Source organism: Pipistrellus hanaki (genome assembly GCF_964339955.1).
Source record: "Pipistrellus hanaki genome assembly, chromosome: 13".
NCBI classification, from domain to species: Eukaryota; Metazoa; Chordata; class Mammalia; order Chiroptera; family Vespertilionidae; genus Pipistrellus; species Pipistrellus hanaki.
Genome location: NC_140515.1, coordinates 48,214,984 through 48,239,699, shown reverse-complemented (window position 1 = coordinate 48,239,699; position 24,716 = coordinate 48,214,984). Strand labels below are relative to the sequence as shown.

General features: G+C 44.0%; 1 long non-coding RNA gene across 2 annotated transcripts in view; it reads right to left on the bottom strand.

Annotated features, from left to right (window-relative positions):
• Positions 1–9,410, bottom strand: part of LOC311631474 — a 35,600-nt gene extending 26,190 nt beyond the window's left edge. For both annotated transcript variants that reach the window (XR_014796595.1, XR_014796596.1), the window contains exon 1: positions 9,230–9,410. This is a non-coding gene — a long non-coding RNA (uncharacterized lncRNA). The remainder of the gene's footprint in view (positions 1–9,229) is intronic.
• Between the last annotated feature and the right edge of the window lie 15,306 nt (positions 9,411–24,716).

Below are 24,716 nucleotides of genomic sequence, written 5' to 3'. Positions count from 1 at the left end.
TGGAGAGCTGAGCCAGAGAGCACATGATGGCCTTGCTACATCACTCTCCCTGGATGTCTTGCCTGTTTACTTTCCCACCAGCAATGTATGGGAATCCGGGCAGCTTTAGTCCCCCTTGGCAAGTACTTACATTTCTAGGTCAGAGACTGTATAGTCAGGGTTGCAAACAACAAGAAGACCAGTTAACTTAGGGCGGGAAGAGTTTATTGGAATCAATTGGAAAACCGGAGCACAGGCTTTGGGGAGACCAGAGAGGTGAAGCACAGCCAATGACTTGCCCTGGGAGCAGACTCATGAGGATGGTGCCTCCAGACCAGTGGCCCTTGGCTATCTCGGTGGTGCCAGGGGCCTTGGCCCAAAGTTTTTTTCTCCTTGTACCATGTGCTGGACCTCTTTGGGCTTCCCTAGGGTTCCCAGGGTAGATGGAAGGGTAGAGAGGCCCTGCAAAGCTCTCCTTGCCTCTGACAAAGAGGGCATTCGGCTCTTGGGCAACCAAACAACATCCGCTGTGAAGACAAACCTACCTCCTCATCTTTCTTACAACTACAGTGCATCCAAAGGTATTTTCCTGGATTATTCAGAATCTGTGTTTAAAAGCTCTCCAGCCTTTAAGATTTGAGCTGGACCTAGCTTCCGCCACTGCGCCCAGGAGGGGATTAACGGATCAGATCATTTTTTTGGATGCAGTCAGGGAGTCCTCTCATCTATTGATCACCTTCTGCATGCTAAGTAAGCACATACTTGGCCGAGGATGTGAAGTCAGAAATTCTTCCATCTAATTCCGCTTCGGCTCTTCTGATCGCCTGCTTAGCCTTGGGCAAGCCATTCTTTAAGCCTGTTTTCTCAAACGAAGGAAGGATAATAATATTGACCTACTTTTCCAGGTTCATTAATTGATAGCTGTAAAGAACTCCAAAAATGCTTTAGCGCCACCCCCAGCCTCGAATACGTCTTCAACCCCATGTTCCTATCAGCACTCCTGCCACTTGCCATGCCATTTGGGTTGGAGTGCGGAAGAAAACAGATGAGGGATTGGGGCACAGACAGGACTTGTTCGGCATATGAAGAGGTGGTGAGCCTGAGTCCACGCGGAAGAAAGGTAGTTAGCAGTGAGCAACTGCTGTTCAGGTTTCCGTGGTGTGCCACTGCTGGAGCTCTGGCAATCTGGGATCACAGAAGCGCAGATGCCCAAATCCTAATTGCTTTCCCTGGTCGTCATTCTCATACATAAATAAATTAGCAGCTCCATCCTTGACACTGATGGTCTGAATGACTCGCCCTGAACAGCTGTTACAGAGTGTCTCTGATATTCATCATACACTCCCTGCAATGGCATTGACCTTAAGATGAAAATGCCGTAATGAGGAGCAGTTGGCCCCATGTGGGGGCAGGGGTGGGGGGTGGGGGAGTGTGTATGTGTGTGTGTGTGTGTGTGTGTGTGAGAGAGAGAGAGAGAGAGAGAGAGAGAGAGAGAGAGAGAGAGAGAGGAGAGGGAGGGAGAAAGGGGGAGGGAGAGGGAGAGGGAGAGAGGGAGGGAGAGAATGTGTGTGCATGCATGTGCTGGGGAGAGAAGAGCTTTGATTCCAATCATTGTTATAATCACAGCAATAACATTTTTCTATTACATTCGGGTTCACAAAACATTTTTACATTTGTGATCTCCATAGAGCCTCAGCAATGTTTTGAGGCAGACAGTGATTATCTCCACTTAGTGATAGAAATTTAAAGAGGTTCCGGAACCTAAGTTTATACAGCTGGGAAATTAAATCTTTTGCCTAGCAAGCAAGCCTAACATTCTTTGTATTATTTTATTCTCTTTCTTTACATGATAAGGAACTGTCTCTAGTTCTGTTTGTTATAGAACTGCATTTACTCAGAGATGGTAAAATATGTACATCCATCCTTGATTAACTGCTCACTCTATGCCACATACTGTGCTGAATGTGTCCCAGGCAGAGTGTCATCTAATTCCCACTCTATTCTCCTGGGTGTGCATCTTTGGCTTGCTTTAGACATGAAACAAACTGAGGTTCAGGAAGGTTAATACCTTGCCCAAGGACACACAGTCTAAGCATTCAGCTGCCATTCTATAGTGCCAGCCTGGAACGGGCCAGCAGCTGAGAGCCCAGCCATACTTCAGCTTGGGGCAGAGGCCTGCTTTTTCATGGCTGGATGAAAAAAAAGGGAGGTTGCCTCTAGTGTTAGCACCAGGCTTCTAAATGTGGCATGGCCAACACAGAATGCCCATTTCCTTTCTCTTCAGTTTACTGAATGGCCCGAGAGTGTATTTCTACCATTTCAGTGGGAGAGCTACAAGCCCAGCATGTGAGAGGCAGCTGTGGATCTCAGTGGAGGAGCCATGTGTGTGGTAGGACATGCCTGGTAGGCGCTCAGGCTCCAGTTTTGTTCCTGCTGCCCACTGTGCCTGAAGGTCCCCTCCCTCTGGGTCTTGGTGGGAGGCCGGCACACCTGGGACCTGGCCTGGGCTGGGTGGTTCAGAGCTGGCTTTCCGTTTCCCTCTCTGCCTGTGCTGCCTGGTTTCACACACGGTTCATGTCTTTGTTTTCTGCCCCAGGGCTCCCCTGAGGTCAGGGATGCTTGAGGGAGCTCAGCAAGAGCGATCCCCATGGAGGAAGGGAGCGTGGGGAATGTTTCGTCCTCTTTCCTGTGGGAGCTCAACTCTGGGAGGATTCTGTGCGCTTCTGGGGGAGGCTCATTAAAGTGGGCCTGCTGTCCAGAGTGGCAACCCCGATTATGAACCCTTATTATTTTGTTTTTCTCTTTTTCCCTGTGTCATCCACTGTGCTCCCTGGGATCACCTTAGAAACAACTCCCTACACCCAAGTTCTTATCTCAGGCTATGCTTTTGGGGGAACCCAAACTAAGGAAACATAGTGTTTTTTTCTTTTTTTTTCTTTTCTTTTTCTATCAGCCTTTAGAACATTATTCACATACTCTTTCTTCAAATTTGGATGGAAAGTTGTGTGGTAATTAGGCTAAATCTGAATTCTGGCTCTTCTGTGACCTTAGGCAAGTTATGTAACCTCACTGACCTCCATTTCTTATTTGTAAAAAGGGATTGAAATGATGCCTTTCTCACAGGATAAATTTCTGTGTGCATTAAATGTAGGAGGCGGTGTCTGATGCTTAGTAAGAGCCCAGTAATTATCTGTTGCTTCTTCAGTTACTATATGCTGTGGTGGCTACAAATGCAGATTTTGGGGTAGGAGATATTTCTCCACATTCAAACCCATTCACTTGTTATCGAACCCATTCACTTTGTCATGTTTCTTAACATTGTCAGCCTTAGTTTCCTTTTTATTCAAGACCAGTAAGACTGGCTACCTGCTGTAAGAATGAATATATATATATATATATATATATATATATATATATATATATATATGTATATCCCTAATATGCAAATAGACCAAACAGTGGAACAACTGAACAACTGAACAATCAGTCTCTATGACATGTGCCGACCACCAGGGGGTGCATACGGAACATGGGTGTTGGCAGCAGGTGGAAGAGCATGGAACATGGCGGGCATCAGCCATGGTGTGATGGTGGAGCAGGTGAGCATGGGTGCTACCCAAGGAGGAATACTGGTCGCTATCATTGGGGTGAGCCAAAACTGGTGGACAAAGATCCCCCCTTCCACTTCATAATCCTGTTGTCCTCTCTGAGCAAAGCTGCTTTAACCGAGAGCTTCCTTCGGTGACTGGCCAAATGAGGCCAGTTCCTCTCCCCTGCCTCTCATCTGCTTCCTGCCAGCTGGGGTGCTGGTCGCAGTCATTGGGGTTACTGAAAATTCTTTGCTCCCATGCAACCCAGTCCCACCTGGCGCTTGCACCTGCTGCCAATGCTGGCCTTGCTTGCACCTGCTGCTGGCACTGGCCTGAGTCACTCTGCACCATTAGTGGGTGGGAGTGGGGTCGGCACTGTCAGCACGTGAAAGTGATGGCGGTGGCAGGAGCGGGGCTGCTGGCAGCAGGGACCAGGGGCCGTGGTTTGAGGGGATGGGTGGGGGTGGGGAGGATGGGCCAAGACCCGCCACTGTGCCCACCACAGCCTTATGGCCCACAGTTCCTTTCAAGATGCATGAATTTTTGCACTGGGCCCCTAGTGTCTATATAAGTAGCTAATACACAGCCTGTACAGAATAGTAGGCACTTTGCAAAATAGCCATTGTTATTGAATCATCCCAGCCCCATTTGGATAGAGTTACTTTCTCCTCTGTATCTCTGTTGTTTTAATGCTTCCATATACACCTAATGGAGTGATTGTGCACTTCCCTGTCTCTCCCCTAAGACAGCGAGCTTTTTAAAGGAAAAAGGGTTATGAGTCCTTCCTCCATGAATCATCTTGAACCTCACTGCAGGCAAGATGATCAGAGAGGGTCATACCAGAGAGCCAGAGAACGTTTGGAAGTGATCTGGCTCAGCTACCTCAGTGGATAAGGAAACTGTCTCTCGAGCTCAGTGAGCATTAACTGAAAGAATGTTCCGTGGTGAATGCTCCCGACAGAGCTGGCAGGAAGCAGATGAGAGGCAGGGGAGAGGAACTGGCCTCATTTGGCCAGTCACCGGAGGAGGCTCTCAATTAATGCAGCTTTGCTTGGAGAGGACAACAGGATTGTGGAGTGGAAGGGGGGATCTTTATCCACCAGTTTTCGTGAATGTCAGATGCTTTTTTCTGGGAGACACTTAAGGCTTTTCAGATATGGAATCATCAGTCTAGCCATGGCTTACCCTGAAAAGAGGGCCAGGACATTCAGGGGAACAGGCCAGGAGGCCTCTCGGTGACTCTTGGACATGGGGCCATCCTGGCTGGGAGTGTGTAGGGGTGAAGGGACCTGGACTTTGGTTCCATATGTGACTGTATCCTCTGCATCCTCAGCATCAGTTCAGGTAAGGATGAACATGAAGGGCAACACATGGAATGACAGAGAGCAGAGGCTGCTGTCTGGAGAGGAGTTTTGACATCTCCTTAGGGCCAACAAAGGAAGTTGGCTTCTTTGCTACCCACCTCCTGAGAAGTTGGCCAGCAACCCAAACTGGCCAGAGCTTGTGGCGGTGTTGGCCCCTAGTTATCTTAGAGATTCCAGTGGAAATTTGATTCCTCTTATTTTTTCTTGTACTAGTATCTCCATCCCTTTTGGCATCCACCATCCCAGCCCATCCTTCTGTGCTGGTTTCAGAGGAAATTGAGAGAGTGGTGGTGGATGGATGAAAGCCAGAGGCGGTTACTACGAATTGGAGACTGTGGTGGTTGAGGTATCCACTCTTATCTTTGGGGCAGATTGGGATCGTTGGTGGGGGGAGTAGCTGGAACTGCTGCAGCTACTGTACCTCTGAACATGATGGGGACATAGGGATGGAGCATGGTAAATCTCACATCTCACCCGAACTCCAATGCAGTGCAGGATTCCACTTCATGGCTTTCTGTACAGCGACCAGAGGCTCACTTCCTCCAAAGACATCCAGACCAAATCTTTCTACAGTGCCCCCACCGCAGCTCCCTAAATATAAATGTTCTGGGATATCTTCTGATCCAGCTGGCCGTTCTTTAGTTTCCTTTACTTAATTTCCCTCCAACTCCCTTTTACATGTTGGAGTTGCTGTTATATGTGTTCTTGGCCCTTCTCTCTCACTGACTTTAATTGCCTTTACAAATCCATGACCTCCTGGTCTATAGTGCCAGTCCCGGTTCCTTATTCCCCCTAGATGTCCCTTATGCTTCTAAATGTGGCATGGCCAAAACAGAATGCCTTACCACCTTCCCCAAACTGCCCCTCCTTCTGAATTCCCTTGCCTGTGAGTGGAATCACCATTCACCCTGTTTGCTCTAGTCTAGACCAAAAACTGGGTGCTGTCTTCCCTTCATCAGCCATTCTCCCAAATGTGCACGTACATGCTCGCGCACGCGCAAACACACACACACACACACACACACACACACACACACACACACACACACGCTCTCTCTCTCTCTCATACTCATATACTCCTCTGCCCCTCCACAAACATATCACCACATTGCACCCCCACAGACATCAGCAGGTGTGCTGGTTAATTTCCACTTGTTCTCCAGATCCACTCCCTCTTGGCCTCCCTGCTCTGTGCACAAGGAGGCTAACTTCGGGGACTGCATAAAGCTGGATCTTTTGCCCTCTGGTTCTGGGTGGATCCCGAGAGGGGAAAGACCTTGTGCATTTATTCTTCCTGGCCCTCTGGCAGGAACTACTAGTACATTATTCCACCAAGGCCTTGACTCCAGTTGTTGGCCAGCTCTCATGGGTTCAGTTCCTTCCAAGTTTCAATAACCACCGCTTCCCTTTGCCCTTTCAGGTCTGGGGTGGTAATAGCTTCTTGCTGCTGTTAGTCCTGGTATGTGATGGCCCCTTTTGGTGCTGGTAACCCTGCCTCCACCTCTCTGGGCATTGTTCCCGCATTAAACTCTGTTCAGCTATATCTTTAAGGAGGTTGGATGTTCCTTGCTAGGGCATTGCCAGATATACCAGGCCATGTCATTGCTGTCTCTTTTATATTTCTCATATCTAACCTTAACTAAGGTTTGGAGGAAGGAGGAGCTGGTTTTCTTAAAGCAAGCTATGGACAGCTCCTCATTATTGCTGCTGACCGGACTCTGTGGTGGTTTTTCTCATCAGCATGGTGAGGTCTTATTGGTCCTACCTGGCCTTTGTTTCTTGCCTCAGGCAGCATGGATGGCCCTCTGGACTGTGCTTTGGGGTTTTCAGACTTCAATTCCTATAGGGTGGTCACATCTATCCATTCTCTTAGCTGTATGGTGCGTGTACCATCAGGCAGGTGTGTGCAATTGCATGGGGCCCTTGCTGAGAAGGACCATGTGCTTGGTCTAATGCTCTGCTGTTGCTGTCTTGAAATTATTAATAATGCTTGCACAAGACCTCTCATTTTTATTTTGCAATGGGCACTGACAATTCCATCGCTGTTTCTATGTACCAAACTGCAGATGATTCAGGCAGTGTGTGCGGACATGGTAACAAATGACACTGAATCACATGGAAAGAATTATTCCTTTTCAGTTTAAAAAAAATCCTTTTGATTATTTAAAGGAAAAGGGTTTATTCTGTGCCAGTCTATCTTTAACAGTTCTCCTGCCACTTGCCTCTTTTCTCCTTTTTAACATTGAGAGCGGGCCTCCAATTCCGGGCCTTCGGTGGGTCACAGAATAAAATTTATTTTCATGGTTACCTTGTATTTATGGCATGTGATACCACCTTTCTGCTTATGAGAGTAATACGAAGTTTCATTTAAAATGAATTTGAATAAAAATGAGTTAATTAAAAGCATGATGTTAAGTAAATAAGTGTAGAGATGGCTTTTGGCTATAAAGGCAATTTTTAAGACTGTGAGAATAATTGAAGTTTTGGAAACTCGAGCTTAGGAGAAAAACCATTTGTCCATCGAACTTCAGTCCCCCCCCACCCCAGCAGCCAACCTTAAGCCCAACCTGCCCTGGCAGATTCCAATAAAAGGCTGTTTTAGGAACCAGTATGAGAACTGGGTAGAAAGAATGAATTCTACTCCCACTTAAAACCTTTGATTTTGTTAAATAGCTGTCATTGCAGTATTTAAAGGTTTAACCCAGAAATGGGTCTAGAAGGAGCAGAATCCAAGGTAGACTGACTGTAGGATTGGTCCTGCATGCATTGATTCGTTGCCGTCATCCATACCAGGCCGAACCCTGACAAATAAGTGGAGGGAAGGAATGTGAGTGACACAGACCTCCAGAGGTGTCTGAAATAGAAAAAACACAGTATTTCTCTATAAACCTAGAACTGGAACTCTTGAAGCCTTAGGCTTGGAATTTCAATGCCCACCCTGTCACGGAATTTGAAGCATGAGTGGCTGGAGGTGGTCAGTTTCCCAATAGCCAGTTCTTGGAGGTTCTGCTTGGATGGGTGACCCTCCTGAGTTGGTGATGTGTATTTAGTCTGTGCACCTTTGCATTCCTGCTTATGACATTTTAGGTGGCAAAAACTTCTCCTACTGGCTGCCTTCTCTATTTCATTACATCCATCATTGATTTCATTGGCTGGCATTTAACAGAGGAAGCTTGTTAAACTAAGATGTTATGCTTGTGTTTTTAAAGGCTGGCACAACAGACAGTTCTAGGGAAGGAAGAAGTGTGCATAAATGGACAGAAATGAATTTCCACTAATAACATACATATGTATTTCTAGGGGGAAAAATCCTTATTAGCACAAAGCAACTCTGAGTGCATTTTGTAACAGCCAACTCCTATTCTCACCATTCCCGTGGCCTACAGCGAGAGGTTTAAAATGGTTCTCATTGCGTGGGAGAAGGGGGTTTGGTATAAGTTCTTGGGCCCATAGCCATGATTTGTTTGGTCTAATTTAATCCCACTATTCACTTCTGTGAAGGTCAGATCAATTACAGTCCTATCTTCTTCCTACTCCTTTATGCTCAGCTTGGACAACCCAATACAGGAAACCCAAGTGCAAGGTCGAAGTTAATAGCAGTAAGGATGATGATACTGTTAACTGCCCTTTCCAGGCATGATATGGACACCTTACTTAAGTTATCTTGAGCTCTTGTAGCTAATTTGCAAGGCAAGTGTTATCATCACTCTACAGGGAAGCTGGTTATTTGCCTTTCCATTCTACAGTCCATTGCCTGTTCTTCCCTTCTATTGCTCTGCTATCACAGGGCCCCTATCCAACAGCAACCATCCAACAGGAGGTGCTGGTATGACATTGGGGGTGAGAGGAAGTGAGAATCCAGGTTTTCTTTCTCACCCTCTGCCCTGCCTTGGGAAGCATCCCTTCCGCTCTGTTGGATGCCTCCATCTCTCTGGCTTCCATTAGTTACACCACTTCCTTCCTTGGTTCTCCACCTGCAGGGTGATAGCAGCTTCCTGCTGTTGTTAGTCTCTGCATTGCCTCACTGTGTCCTTTTGTCTCCTCAGCTCTTACAACTTCTGAACAACCAGTTCTCTGAGTTAGTCCCCACCCTCCATTTGAATGGCTTACATTGGTTTCTGACTTCCTGGTTGCTAGAGGTATCCCAATAATTCCATAAGGGACTTAGGCACAGGTGACCTAGGGTGCCTCAGCCAAAAATCTGACATGTATGACTCTAGATAATTAATAATCCACCGAGCATAAATTACACAGGAGACAAACATGCAATGCAGGAATCACTCACGGTTTATTTACCAGAGTCCTGGTGGGTTCCAGATCTCGGCAGGCCACCCGGGGATCCGCACTGACAGACACACATGATTCCCCGAGGACTTTGCAGCTGCAGCTCAGCTTGAGTTGAGGCCTCTCGTGATGGCTCACGGTCCGAGGCTCAGGTAGAGCTTTGACTGGTGCAGGCAGGGAAAGTGGAGAGCGACCTTCTGTGGAGGAGCAGAAGGAACGTCTCTGATCTCCTGTGGAGCTTGCTCTTTTTATGTGTCTTCAGTGCTCAGATATGTCTTTAGCGTGTCTTATCAACGGGTCCCAGGAGCCTTGCTATTTGGTCTTACTTCTGGGGTACAGATCACTTTATCTATTTTCTACATACAGGCCACTCAAGGGTGCTTATCAGTTTGTTTACATTCCATTCCACACTTTCAGATATCACACTTCAATTCCACACCTTAATACTTTTTCAATATTGTATTTTTCCTTATTACTATTACTATAACAAGAGGTTAGCGGGGACTTTTTCTATAAAAAGCCAGGTAGTAAATATTTTAGGCTTTGTGGACCGAGAGGCAAAATTGAGATACTCATATGTAAATATTTATATAATAAGAGTGAAAACAAATTTCCATAAATTAGTTAACTCACAGGCCGCACAAAAGCAGGTACAGGCCAGATATGGCCACTAGGCCATAGCTGCCGACCCTTGCCGTATGGTGGGGAGAGAGAATCTTATTTTAAGTAATAATGGAAAACCATTGAACCAGAGAAGGGATTGGACTGGGTTAAACCATCAGTTTGGATAGATTTGGAGATGACAAAAGTTATTGCCCAGAAAATCACTCTGGCTGCTGTGTTGAGAATCACAGAAGGGGAGTAAGAATGAATGGGGGGAAACCAGGTAAGAACAAAGCAACAATCCAGGCAAGAGTGGGTGGTGACTTAGACAGGGATGGCCTTGGTGATGGGGCACAGGTGGTGGACTGGAGGGGTATTCTCAATCCTGAAGCCAGAGGGACTCTCCTGAAATACATCTGGCCATGTCACTGAGGAAAGCCATCCCTAGGTCAGATTGTCCACAGTCTAGTGGATGAGCTCCATGGACTCCAAGCCATCTATTCCAAACCCCCCAAATGGGGATATTAGATAAAAGAGAAAGGCTCAGGAAAAGAAGACAGGGGAGTGGCACAGTTTATTTCTGTGTAGCAGCAGGGAAGGAGGGTGATGATGGGAAACCATTAGTTTGGATAGATTTGGAGATGACAGGAGTTATTGTCTCTATATAATGATTCTCAGGTTTCAGGCCCCTTAGGACCAAGATCTAAGGGATTTACACCTAGTACAGTTAAATTAAAAGATGAATGCATGTTTCCCTGGCTGGTTTTCTCAGTGGTTAGAGCATTGGCCTGTGGACTGAAGGATCCCAGGTTCTATTGCTGGTCAAGGGCAGGTACCTCAGTTGCAGGCTCCTCTACCACCCCGGTGGGGGGCATGCGGGAGGCAACCAGTCAACATGTCTCTCTCACATTGATGTTTCTCTCTCTCCCCTCCACCTCCCTCCTTTTTTACTCTCTCTAAAAATTAATGGACAAGATATCCTTGGGTGAGGATTAAAAAAATGAAAAAATAAAAGATGAACACATGTTTTCTTACAGCACTCAGTGACTGGACAGGGTTATTGTCATTTTAAATTCCTGATCATGGCAGTTGTTCTTACTCTAAGGCATATGGGAGAGATTCAGGGATCTATAAATTTGGATGAAAAAATATTTATTTTCACTAACATCTAAATGAAACTGGCACTTCCTTCAGTGATATATGTAGGTCAAAAAACGACAGTAGAATTAATAGCTCCACTAGATATTACAAATATTTTCATATCATGTTGCTATTGTGATAAATATCTTACAAAATTAATTACTTCCATAACTTTAAGTTATTACACCCACCCCTAGATCTGATTATTTAATGTTTAATAAAGATGCACAACTATTTACTACATCACCAGTTTGTTTTTTAAAGAAAACATTTTAGTAACCGTATTTCAATATAATTGGCTTCTTTTGAAGTTCTGTGCATTTATTTTATGCCATTAAAAACACTATTTGGAGAAGGTGTATGGTCTCTACCAGACGGCCAATGCCAAAAGCAGAGCCATTCCCACTGTAGTGTTCAGTTGGTGGTGCTGGTCCTGGTCCCGGGACAGTTTACAGCAGAGTTCCCGAAGGTCCTCTCTCCTTGAGCACCTTGTGTGTCTACAGTCGTCTCAATCACAGAGCTCTTAGTGGATTGTGCTGAACTCAGGGTCAGACTTCAGAGAGAGAGATGCAGCCTGTTTGGACCTCTTTGGCAACCCAGTTATTCCCAAGAGAAGAATGATTTATAGGTCCTGCACAGCATGGTCCAGCTAATACTACTGCAGATGCTGCTTTAATTCCAGAACACATTAAACCCTCCCCTCCGCCCCCCCCTGCCCCACACCCCCAACACACCAGCCTTCCTCCCCCCCCCCAACCTATTGGCCTCAAATGGCACAGGAAGTGGCTCTCAGAAATGTAGCAAATGAGCCATATGGGAACTTCTTAACCACTCTGTGTCTTGCTCTTGGCCATTTCCAGAGCTGAGCTACTTTCCGGTCACTGACTTGGATTTTCTTCCATGCTCTGGTTACGTTTCTCAGATTTTCTTGCAGGTCACACCATCTCTTTCCCTGCACCTTCTGAAGTTACCCTTTTTCTTCCCAAAAACCCCTCCACATTTCTTGTCCTGAGGACCTCTTCCATCCTCAATGGGACTTGCGAAATGGAGGCTACTGATGGTGGATTGGGATTAGGGAAGGAGGAGTTAGGCTATTGGGAGTGGGGAATGAGGAGTTGGTTATTGTTTTCCCATGCTCAGAGATATTCAGAGACCCTTGCAACTCCTCCAGGTCCCTGGGAAGACCTTTTCTTAATTAAAAAAAAAAAATAGGGTTTCCCCATGACATTGCCAAGAACTCATCTCTCAGAACAACCAACCGTAAGCTCAGCCTGAAAGCTTAGAAGTTTAAGTAACAGTTTCTTATGGGCTCCTCTGTGATTGAAGGTGCTGGTATTTCTTGGCCACTGTTGGAAAGAGCTTAGCTGTCTCCCTCTCACTCATTGCTAAGTTACCCTCTACTTCTGCCCCTAATACTGCCAAGGGGCCGCCTTCCCAGGATGGGCCAAAGAGGGCAATCACTGCCAACGCACAGCCCCATGGGAGCTGCTCTCCAAGGTCTTGCAGAGGTTTGGGGACACTGGAAGACAGATGTGGCAGTATGGATGTTATTGCCTTTCCCCCCTCTATTTCCAGCATAGGAAACCCTGAAACAGGCCTTATTGGATTGTAAGTTTACTTCCTAGCTGACCCAGAAAAGGTCTGCTGTTTTGTGGCAAGATCTGAATGCTTCCTTCTGTGTCAGTTACAGCTCCTAACACTTGTGGTTACTCTGGACCCTGGGAAAGGGCAGCATTATATTTGGCCCTTTCTGGATATGGGGTCACTAGTACATCCTTGAAGCATTTCCGTTTGTTGCACTTTGGGTAGAAATAGGCTAATGCCCATACTCAGGAGATTTAGAAGCTCATGGCAGGCTGGGCTAGTTTACCATCTTCTTCATTCATTTCTTTCCTTTTTGCTTCCTAACCCGAGTCCATAAAACAGAAGCCAAATGTACCAGTCAGGGTCCCTGAAGGAAGCTGAATTCTACTATATTGAGTGTTTTTCAACTGTGTCTGTACAAATGAATCGCCTGCAGAGTTTTAAAAATACTGATGCCTAGCTCTACTCCAGAGTTTCTGCATTAATTGAGAATAATTAATTCTGAATAAATAGAGACCTATTGGGATTTTAAAATGTCTCCAGGGGACACAAATGAACATCCCATGTTGGAAATCACTGGTTTGTCTGCTATAAAGATGTAAAGTGCCTGGCTCAGTTTGCATTTGGTATTTTTCTGAGGCTTTCTTATTTTTATAAGAAAGTGAATCTTATATTTTTTATATTTGAAAGTAGTTTTTCCCCCCAATGTGGTCGAGAGTTTCATAGATAAATCTGTCATATGTGGCCAGAAATCTTTAGGTCATGGTGGGGTGGGGGAGTTGAAAAATATTTGATTGTAAGTTTATACTTCCTAGCTGACCCAGTCTGCTGTTTTGTGGCAAGATCCGAATGCTTCCTTCTGTGTCAGTCACAGATCCTAACACAACTACTTGCAGTTTCCCTGGACCTTGGGAATTAGCTCTGCATTCATGACAAGGGTTCTTCTTGAACATCACTAAACAATTATTTTTAACCCATTTCTACACCACCCTGCGTGACGGGGATGTGTGGGTCTGTGGGCCTAAACACCAATATAGAGTAAGAAAAGCTAACTGGAGAATCTATATTAGCTTCCATTTATCCTTCAAACGAAAAAGTGAATTAATAATTAATAGAGGGAGTCCGATAAGAAACAAGAATATGAGATTAAGATTTCAGATTCTTTTGCCTGTTGCTCATGAGCCTCTTGGGCAGGACATGTATCCTGTCCGGGTTTCAGTTTACTTACCTGAAATGGATTTAGTAACACCCACCCAGGCTGCAGGAGAATTAGGTGAGGTAAGACATAAAAGTTATTTGTTAACATTGGCGTGCAAATTAATGTTAGGCCCCTAAGAAGTGGTAGTTATCATTCTTGCTATTGTTGTTAGGAGCTGGCATTGTTTTCACAAACCTGTCATCTGCATCAGAGAGGTAAGCTCGTTGCCTTCACAGTGCCTGCCAAAGCCCAGAAGAGCACTCAGCCATGAGGATGTGAAATATTATTTTCATGCAAACTTTCTATCAGTATGTGTTTGCTAAATTATTTTAAAATACCACCAGCCTCCCACTGGGCGAACACAACTGGAAGCCATAGCATGGTCGTTTTCCTTTCGCTCTCTCAGGTGACTAATACATTCCAATTTCTCACCAGCTATATCTAACTCGAACGGAAAGAGAAATTGCTGTCATCATTTGCCCATAACTAGAACTCATTCATGCTAGCATGTTGGCACTCCTAGGTAAAATTCAAATCTGTGTTTGTTTTTTTTTGTACTTGTGAACTCACAGCCATTTGTCCCGATTATGTCAGTGATTTTCCATCAGATGGTAGGAAGCATTTTCTTTTAAAGGAGGAATAAGGCCCGACCAGCATGACTCAGTGGCTGAGCATCAACCTGTGAACCAGGAGGTCCTGGGTTCAATTCCTGGTCAGGCCACATGCCTGGGTTGCGGGCTCTATTATCCCCAGTGGGGTACATGCAAGAGGCAGCCAATCAATGATTCTCCTTCATCATTGATGTTTCTCTCTCTCTCTCTCTCTCTCTCTCTCTCTCTCTCTCTCTCTCTCTCTCTCTCTCTCTTTCTTCTTCTTCTTCTTCCTCCTCCTCTTCTTCTTCTTCTTCTTCTTCTTCTCTGAAATAAATTAAAAATATATATTTTTTAAAAAAGAAAAAAATAAAGTACGAATAAGTTTGGGCTTTTAGCGTGGGATGGTGTGACTTGGAGGATGAAGGTGGGTGCTCTTGGGAGTGGGGTCCTGGGTGGGTAATGGTAACTTGTGGTGAGATAAGGAAGAACCTCTGACATTTGTGTATGTGAAATGATGTTGATGTCAGAGGCAGGAAGGAGATCTTTAATGAGCACCTACAGCATACTAACACTGCTAGTAATTGCATTTCAGTTTCTTACTTGATTCTCATAGTGATACTGCCGGAGGGGCCTCATTTCCATTTCATACCAGTGGTCCAGAGAGTAATGACTTGATCAAGACCACACAGCTTGAGTGGTTTGGTTTCAGAGCTTCTGTATGGGCATTGTTTACTACTTCTCTGACTCAGGGCAAACCAACCACAGTGACACAGGGTAGAGGTGGAGACTGAAAAATTACCAAAGGAAGAAGAAACACACAAACTTTGTTGTTTGATATGTACAACAGTGCTATCGAGAGTCATTTATGTCCCTTTGATGCCTAATTACCACATCTATAATAATAAAAGCATAATATGCTAATTAGGCCAAATGTCCTTCCAGACATCCTTCCGGATAACCTTCCAGATGAAGGGGCTGCGAGGGAAGCTTGGGTCCTGGGTGCCAGAGGGAAGCTGATGCAGGCAACCAGAAGAAGGAAGAATTTCGTGCATTGGGCCTCTAGTAAAATAATAATGATGATGATGAAATGTCTGACAGTTGAAGTTGACTGTTTGTTTTATTTGGTCATAACAGAAAGCATAGCATCTCTAGGCTTTATCTCCACCATTTTGTGCCTGTGCAGTATGGTCATTTGTTCAGAACTTCAGTAAATTATGAGTTGCATTGGTCTACAATTTCAGGCTGGCGCCAGTAGCCCAGACATCCAGCCTTTGTATTAATGTCAACAGGAGAATAAACCAATAATTTACTAATTGTTCTTCTTCTTCTGTGTACAGGTATCATCAGATAAAACAAATACCCTGAAACCAGAGGGACTCAAAGTTCCTGCTTTTGTTACTGAGTTGGCTTGGTTTTAAAATTTGGTCATTAGGATGGGTGTCTACGTCCAGAAGGATTGAACAAATTGACTCAGTGTTCTTGGGGAGAGAAGAGAGATTGCCTAAAATCACAAAGGGTTAGGGTAGGAGGGATGCAGCTGTGATGAAGCAGGAAGCAGTGGATTAGGGCTCAGAAAATCTTGTTCTGCCACTATTTGTTGGCTAGCTCTCATCTCCAAATAAGAATAATAATACTAATATTGACCTTATGTGGGATGTCTTAGACTCCAAAGGCCAGACCCTGAGACAAGACTTTGGAGTGCAGATAGTTTGCCTTGGAGGTGATATAACCTATTGATGAGCAGGTTACTATTATGGGCAACTGGGATAATACTACCAGGACTCTACTTAGTTATCTACTACGGAGTAACAGATTACTCCCCCAAATTAATGGCTTAATACAACAATGATGTTTATTATACTTCCATTTCCTGTAGAGTAGGAATTCTGGAATGGCTTATCTGGGTGGTCGAGATCTCTCATAAGGTTTTAGTCAAGATGTCGGTTGGAGTTGCATCTCTGAAGGCTTGAGCAGGGCTGGAGATGCATGTTCAAGGTGCCTTAACTACATCCTGGCAAATTGGGGCTGGTTGTGGGCAGGACACCTTAGTTCCTTATTGGGTGACCCTTCAGGAAGCTGCTTGAGTGCTCTCAGGACAGGGTGCTGGCTTTCCCCAGAAGCAGTGATCCAAAGGAGAACCGGTATTTCTGTGACTTGGGCTTAGAAATCACCTCGTGGTCATTATGTGGGTCACTTAGTAGAGCCCACATTCAAGGGGAGGGTGAATTAGGCTCCGGTTTTTTAAAGGGATAACTTTTAAACTACTTGTTAACATATTTTTACTAGTAGAAATATCCCATGCTCTGTGTGACACTTGTGAGCACACACGAGAATTTTTCTTTTTCCTGAGAGTGGGAGAAGCTGGGCTATTTATCTCCCAACTCCCATTGCTATTGGTTGGAGATTCTGGGTGGTGTCCTGAAGGCAGGAATGAGTGAGAGTAGGGGAGGGAGGCCATCCTCCTGTTCTAAATGGGGCTTAAGAGACATACCTTGAGGTTGCAGAGGTGCTGAAGGTCACTGTTCACAACCTGCACTGCCCCAGACTGATACCTGCCCACAAGCAGAAACCATTCATGCCTACTCAACTGCAGGCCATGTTAGGGACCTGAGCCCCGTTTAAGCCTAATTCTTACTTCATTATTTCCATTGATCACAACTAGAAAACCTGCTTTTTCTTGCCTTGATCCCCTTCAACTGAAAATGAGATTGAGGTTCTTGTTCTATTTCCTAAACCCTCCCCCTACCTTGCTTAGACTTGCAAATGATTTCCAAATACCATGAAAATGGGAGGTATTTATAAACATATACACACGTACTTACATCCACAAAGACAAATTGCACCCTTCTCTGCTCTGCTATTTCTGGCACTAACCTTCGCTTATAATGCCATATTTATGTAATTACAGTGCTGCAGCGGTGGATCATGATTTCAAAATACAATCATAATCACCATCAGAAGAAATGGGAGAGAAGATGAAAAACAAATGCAAAGCAATTAAAGTCCTGGTGAATGTGTTTTCCCATGCCTCAGTCCTTGGAATGCTCTGGCTCCATGTGTGTGAGTGTGTGTGTGTGTGTGTGTGTGTGTACATGTGTACATGTGTACATGTGTATGAGCACTTACATTTTTGCTTTTATTATTAACTAGAGTCCTGTTGCATGAAATTTGTGCAAGGGGCGTGGTGCCTGTGGACCCAGCTGCCTTGGCCCTTGAGGCCCTGGCTGCCTTGCAGCCCCGCAGCCCCGCCCCCTCACCCACTGGTAGTTCAGGAAGGTCATTCCTGAAGGTCATTCTGCCATCAGGTCTAATTAGCATATTAGCTCTTTATTATGTTGGACCTGGGCCTGGGACTACAGTGTGAATATCTAGTAGTTTGTTTCTTGGAGATGACTGTCTTTCTGGCTTGATTAGATATTTTCCGTTTAACTATCTGTGGTCTTAATGGTTGGGGGTCTTGGCCTCAGGCCCCCACCTGCTAAGACCACTTTTTATGCATGAATTCCCCAGTAATATTTTAACTTGTTCTTCTATGCTTGAAAAAATAATTTTCCACCTCTGTAAGGTACCCTACCTCTGCTTTCCCAATCCCTCTTCCTCCCATTCTCTTTTTGCACCATTTCTCTATCCCCATTCCTGACTGAGATGCCTACAAATTCAATAGCATCCTATTTCTCTGCCGGGCAACTTGCCAGCTAGAAGACCAGGGGTCCGGATCACTTTGTGTTGGGGACATCACCTCTCCTGCTTGTTGCATTCTTGTGAGCCTGTCCTAAGCAAGTTCATTGCAGTGCCTGAGAAACCAAATTCATTTTTCCATTTCTGGCATAGGGTACAGGGAAGGCACAATATACTTTGCCAAATCTTAAAACCTTAAAGCAGTTTGGGCATCCAATTTTGGGAATTCCTTTTTCTTTCAGAAAATTGCCCCAGAGCTATTGCACATATAATCCTCCTCTGAATAACACATTTAGACATGTTGATGAAAATATGAATTTAGTGCATTACAGTTTGCCATACTGGGGAAAAGTGAGGGAGTATTTTAAATTGTTATGATTAATTTTATTTATTTTTTTTTGGCTGGGGCTTCAAACGGTAATTGCTCTACTTTGGATCAAAAGCTCTCAACAACTCTTAAGATCAAATGACTTTATCATCTACCTTCTATTCTCTCATCCTGTCTGCCCCTGGCTATTGTTCTCCCTTGTGAGTAGGGGAACAAGGAGAAAATCGAAGGAAGGGGTGCTGGTGTGAGAATGTAAGTGGGGAGTCCAGTTCCTTCTTATTTCTTCATTAAAGTGCTGCACATGCAGGTCTCTGAGCTCCCAGCTGATGTGTCTGCTACCCCCTGATGCCTCTTTTGGTTTGATAGGGAGAGATACTTTGAAATACCATCTTTAGTTGGCTTACATTCTGCCAGCTTTAAAATTTCCTTCTTGTCACTTTATAGCTCTCAAACATTTTTTAAAAGGCGTGACTGCTTTATTACTGTTATTATTTTAAATTCTCACCTAAGGATATGTTTTTATTAATGAGAGAGAGAAAGATCGATGGGGGGAGGGGAGAGAGAGAGAGAGAGAGAGAGAGAGAGAGAGAGAGAGAGAGAGAGAGAGAAGAAAGAGAGAGGAGAAAGAGAGAATATATCATCAAATGGTTGTCTCCCATACATGTTCCAATTGGGGAATTGAACCCTCAACCTAGGTATATGCCCTGGCCAGGAATCAAAGGTGCAACCTTTTGGTGCACACAGCCATTGGTGTTGAGCAGCTCTTAGACTCTTCAAGTGTTGTGGAAGGGAGATCTTTTGTTTAAGACATAGGTTGAAGGAGTGTGTGTGTGTGTGTGTGTGTGTGTGTGTGTGTGTGTGTCTGTTGGCCTCCATTATTCATGGCTAATTTCAAAGCTAAAAAGGTTAATTTCATGAATTTATCTAGTGTCATAATTGAGTTTTTACTGACCTAAGGTAAAGAGACCTGCTTTCACTAGGAATTTGTTACCTCTAGCTCAGCTTATTTCCTAGGGTACCCTCTTTGGCTTCTAGAATTTTACTCTGGTTTAATTGCTGGCTTAGACTCTCCTGTGTACTGTTTCTTCCATCACTGGTAGCATTTTCCTCATGTGTGGCAACCACACATACTCAAATAAATTAACTGTGCAGGATTGCTGTGTTAGAGGTATGGGATAGATTCCAGCGAGATGTAGCAAATTATTTTTTATCTCTTTCTCCCCGTTAAGCAGCAGTTGTTACTCTATTATCTATGTTTTGAATCTAGCCGTTTGAGCCTCAAAGCCTAAAAGTAGCTTCCGTGCATAGTTTTAGGGTATTAGGGATGCCAGTTACAGCTATAAATTCCTCTGGTTGAGCCACATCCTGAAAATACATTTAACTATACTTCCCCCCCCTGCAAACCTAATATTGTGGCCTGCGGCGATTTGCTTTCATATGCATTATACATTTTTCTTTTCCTGCCTCACAGACCCACCAATCGAAACGACAATCTGAGTGGACAGCAGAGATAACACTGCCACTTCTCCCACACCATGCTGCCCTTGTTTCTGATTTAGCTCGAGATGTGTTAGTCAGCATGCTGGGAGGTTTGCAAGAGCCAGCCTCTCTTTTTTCTAGAGCTACAGTTAGATTTTGTAAGAGAAGAGCACTGTGGTAGGAAACCTTAAATTCATAGATATTATTTCTATCTGGGCATTTTCAACTGACAAAAGAAGGCCTCAGTGTCATTGTGCCTACATGTGACAAGATGGTCAAGATGTCTTTTATAAATCTTGCTCTGAATTGGGAAAAACAAAGGAATTGAAAAGGTGCATTTCCATCAGCTCTGATGGCACAACTAACTCTTCTGCCCTGAGGTTTTAGGCAGAGAAGGGGGAAATAGGAAATGGAAGAAGGGAGAAGAAAGAGTGTAAGAAGGTAAGCAGAGGGAATGGTTTGCATTTGCTTATACTTGGCACAGCAACAGATGGGATTAACATGTTGCAACCAATTTTCTTATATCTGCTTCATTGACTTGTATCCTACTAATTCTGGCTTGCTTACGACTCCTCATGGCCTCTAACACTATCTCATACCTTCCTTGATACACACTTGTTATTCTCTTACCCATGTCCTGTTTCAAATACGCAAGAAAGAGAATTCTACTGGGCTAGCTTGCCTTCTCCCATGGGGTCACTCCAGAGGTCACAGCCAGGTTAGCCTCCAGCTGCTCTTGCCTTAGATTTGCAGCCTGCCTGGGGCTGGAATGGCAGGGTTCCAGGGTACAGAATAGACGATCCTGGAGCTCCGTGTTCTGCAGAGGCTGTGATTAGACACGTTCTGGGGAATGGTGGGTGGCAGCCAGACTCAACTCAGGTTTTTCTGCACAGCAGAAACACACCACTCCCACTTGTAATTAATCGTGTGCCCTAGAAAACACACAGCAGAAGAGCCCACAGAGGAATCTAGACTCCAGCACACGTGGCAGTTGTAAGGGTCCTGGTTGTCGATACTTTTGGTTCAAAAGGAGAAGCTTTTAAAATCCACAGCAGGAAACAATGGTAACTGAAAACAAAACATCCTCAAATGAGATTTCACTCATGAAAAACATATAAACAGTCATTTCTGCCCTTAGAGAATGAATAGAAGATCAAAATTGGAATAACAGAACAAAGAGCCGCTTTTTCCTTTTTTCTGCTTGAAAAAATGTCACTAGAGGTTACAGTATTCTATTTTTTTTTCAGATATGAATGCAAATATGTGTAATCCCAAAGTCAGCTGGAGGCTTACCTATCCCTGAAGACCTATATACATTTGCCTTTAGCCCCCAAGTTCCACAGTCCCAGGGACTTTTAAGTCCTAGATTTCTGCTGCTTCCTACGGTCAGGATAACAACGGAATGGGCATTGTGTCCTTATGGCTGTCTCTGCAGCTTGTGCCCAAACTCCTCGAATCTGCCCTGGTCCTGTAACATCTCCACTCTCATATGACTCTGCCCATATTTGGGGAGGATCTCCCAAAGGGGCATCGTGAGGGCTCTCATTGTACACAATGTCCTTGCCATATTTGGGTCCCTTCTCTCTCTTTCCCAGCCCTGCTCCCCACCTCTCCCTGGCAGATTTCTCCAGATGGCAGGAGGCTTCTATTTCTTTTCTCGTTTGCTGAGTAGCTCCACTCTCCCTCCATATTTCTTTTCCCTAGTTTGCATTTCCAACACTAGTTTTTTTCTTTTTTTTTCTTTTAAGCTACAGAATTGAAGAACTTCCACTTAATGGTCTCTATGCTTGTAAGGAGGTAGTTGAGGTTGTAATTAGCACAGAAATTACAAATGAAGTGTATAGTACATTATAATTGGAAAAAAAAAAAAACCCAACACAAAACCACCAAAGAGTGATATTAGAACCATTATCTCCCTTTTGTCAATGAGAAGTCTTGAGTACTGAGGTTAAGTAAGGGACCTGAGATCCCTCTACAACCGGTGTGACAGCTTAAATGCCAATGTGAAAGTTGTGATTCCAGGAAATCTCAGTAGAATCACAGAATGCCTTAGGTTTCACATACCTGCATTTCAGCAAGACTATCAGTTTGTTAACACATCCTTGGTGGAGCAGGTAGAGCCTGGACAACTGGGTGGATCTCTTTCTGCAGTGGTTTTCAACCTTTCTGATGCCACGACCCTTTAATACAGTTCCTCATGTTGTGGTGACCCCAACCATAAAATAATTTTGTTGCTACTTCATAACTGTACTTTTGCTACTGTTAATGAATCGTAATGTAAATATCTGTTTTCCGATGGTCTTAGGCAACCCTGCTAGCGGTTCTCAACCTGTGGGTCATGACCCACAGGTTGAGAACCACTGCTGTATAAGCCTAAAACCATCAGAAAACACAGGGGATGTCCTACTGACAGCTTAGGCCTACTTCGCCCCCACCCCCATCGCCCTCTCTGCCGCTTCCCCACTCTTTTCCCCTCATCACTATCCCCTCCCTCTGCCATGACTGTCTTGGGCTTGTCTGCTCACTAGCCCAGCCCTCCGCCGACTGGTCATTCCACCATTCAGTCAATTTGCATATTATGCTTTTATTATATAGGATTAACTGAATACTTTTATTATATAGGATTAACTGAATAGGATTAACTGAAAGTAGATCATACAGTTAGATGTAAAAATATAAAACTTCTAGGAAAACATAGGGGAAATTTTCAGGACATAGAGCTAGTGATGAGTTCTTAGATTTGATACCAAAAGCATGATCCATAAAGGAAAAAATTGATAAATCATTAAAATGAAAAACTTCTGCTTTATGAAACTTAAGAGGATAAAATGACAAGCTACAGACTGGAAGAAAATATTTGCAAGTCACAGATCTGTCAAAGATTTGTACCTAGAATATGCAAAAAACTCTTAAAACCCAACAGTAAAAATGAAACAGATAATCCAGTTAGAAAATGGGCAACAGGCATGAACAGACATTTCATTAAGAATATACAGAGGCAAATAAGCATGTGAAAATATACTAAATGGTATTAGTTATTAACAGCCTGCAAATGAACTCCATTATGAAACACAACTACATATCTATCTGAATGAGTGAAATAAGAACAATAGTGGTAACACCAAATGGCTGGCAAGGATGTGGAGGGATTGGACCACTTTTGTATTGTTGTGGGAATGTAAAATGGTACGGCCACTCTAGACAATAGTTTGGCAGTTTCTTATAAAACTGCACATATACTTATCATACAACCCAGGAATTGCACTCTTGGGCATTCATCCCAGAGAAATGAAAACTTCCATTCACATAAAAAGTATATATGGGAATGTTCATTGCAACTTCGCTATAGCCCCAAGCTGCATAACCCAATAGTGCTTTAATGGATGGATGGTTCAAGAAATTGTGACGCAATCATACAATGAAATACCTCTCAACAATAAAAAGGAACAAACTATTGGTACACCCAAGTTAAATGGCTGCCAAGGGTGCTATGCTGAGTAAAAAAGCCAATCTCAAAGGCTTCCATTTATATAACATTCTTGAAATGAAGAAAAAAAAATCATAGAAATGGAGATCAGGTTAGTATAGCATAAGGGATATTGTCATGGAACTTCTGCATCTTGAGTGTACTTTTTGGCCTCACCTATCTACATATATGATAAAACATCATAGAAGTAAATACATGCACATGTGCACACGTGCACACATGCTGAGTACATGTAAAACTGGTGAGATCTACATAAGGTTGGTAGATTGTATCAATGTCGATTTCCTGGCTGTCATATACTATAGTATTCTGAGTTAAGGGTATGCAGAGTATCTCTTTATTATTTCTTGCAAGTGAATCTGCAAGTACCTTAACATAGAAAGCTAAAAAACAAACAAAACAACCCACAACTAAGTGAGTAATCTCTGCATACTGGCTTTTTCCAGAAAGCTACAGGTGATAAGTGAAGCCATAATTACAGGGGATTGCACCAGAGACCTATGCCTGTGAGGGCTGCTCTGAGTTTATAGGCCATGATAAACTGAGGTGTAGTTTCAGCAGGTCTCTTTGGCCTACTGACTAGAGAGGACCCCAGTCAGTAGCTGGTGTAAAACCAGCTCTCACACATCTCCCAAGGCAGGCCAAAGCCAAAGTCAAAGCCAGTTCCACCTGCCTCCAAGGCCCATTTTCTCTCCAGGTGACACTGACCTCAGCTGACCTCTTCCTTCATCCTAAGGACTGGATATCACAGGATCTGGCACATGGGGTTCATTAAAACTTCCTGTATGTATCGGGTCTTTCTCCCATGTCCATTTTCTGTTAAGTCTCTTTGATTGGCTTTACTTTCTTACACATCTCTTCACTGCATATTTCATCATCACTATTCTTTTAACACATTGCATGGCTAACCTACAAAGCCCACTCACAGATTGGGGAAGCAAAGGAAGTGCAACTTGCCAATGAATTAACAGCTGAATTCCTAGCTTTGCACTAATAGTTCCAAGACCCCAGACTCAGCGTTGGCAGTCCACATGGACAAGAAGACGATGGAAGAAAAATAACTGCCATATGGGTTGATCATGTCCTAGAACAGAATACTGAGCATCTCCTCAGCGAAGAAGAAAAAAGTTTTGTTTTAGTTTATTTACTTTCCAAAACAGAGTGATGACTTCTGAGGTCAGGGCAACATAACTGTAGTTTTCCAAGTCACTAGGCAAAAAAAAAACACAAAAAAACAAAACCCCACAAAAACTTGGCAGTTGTTTGGAGTAAAAGTTCAAGGATTTCTTTTCCCATTTGTCACTCAGAATGGAAGTTAATCATAAAAATAGCTTTCTGATAATAGCTCAACCACACAAACAAGTATTCTTCAGTGTTCTTCCAAGATCTTAGAGTGGTTCCAAGGTAGT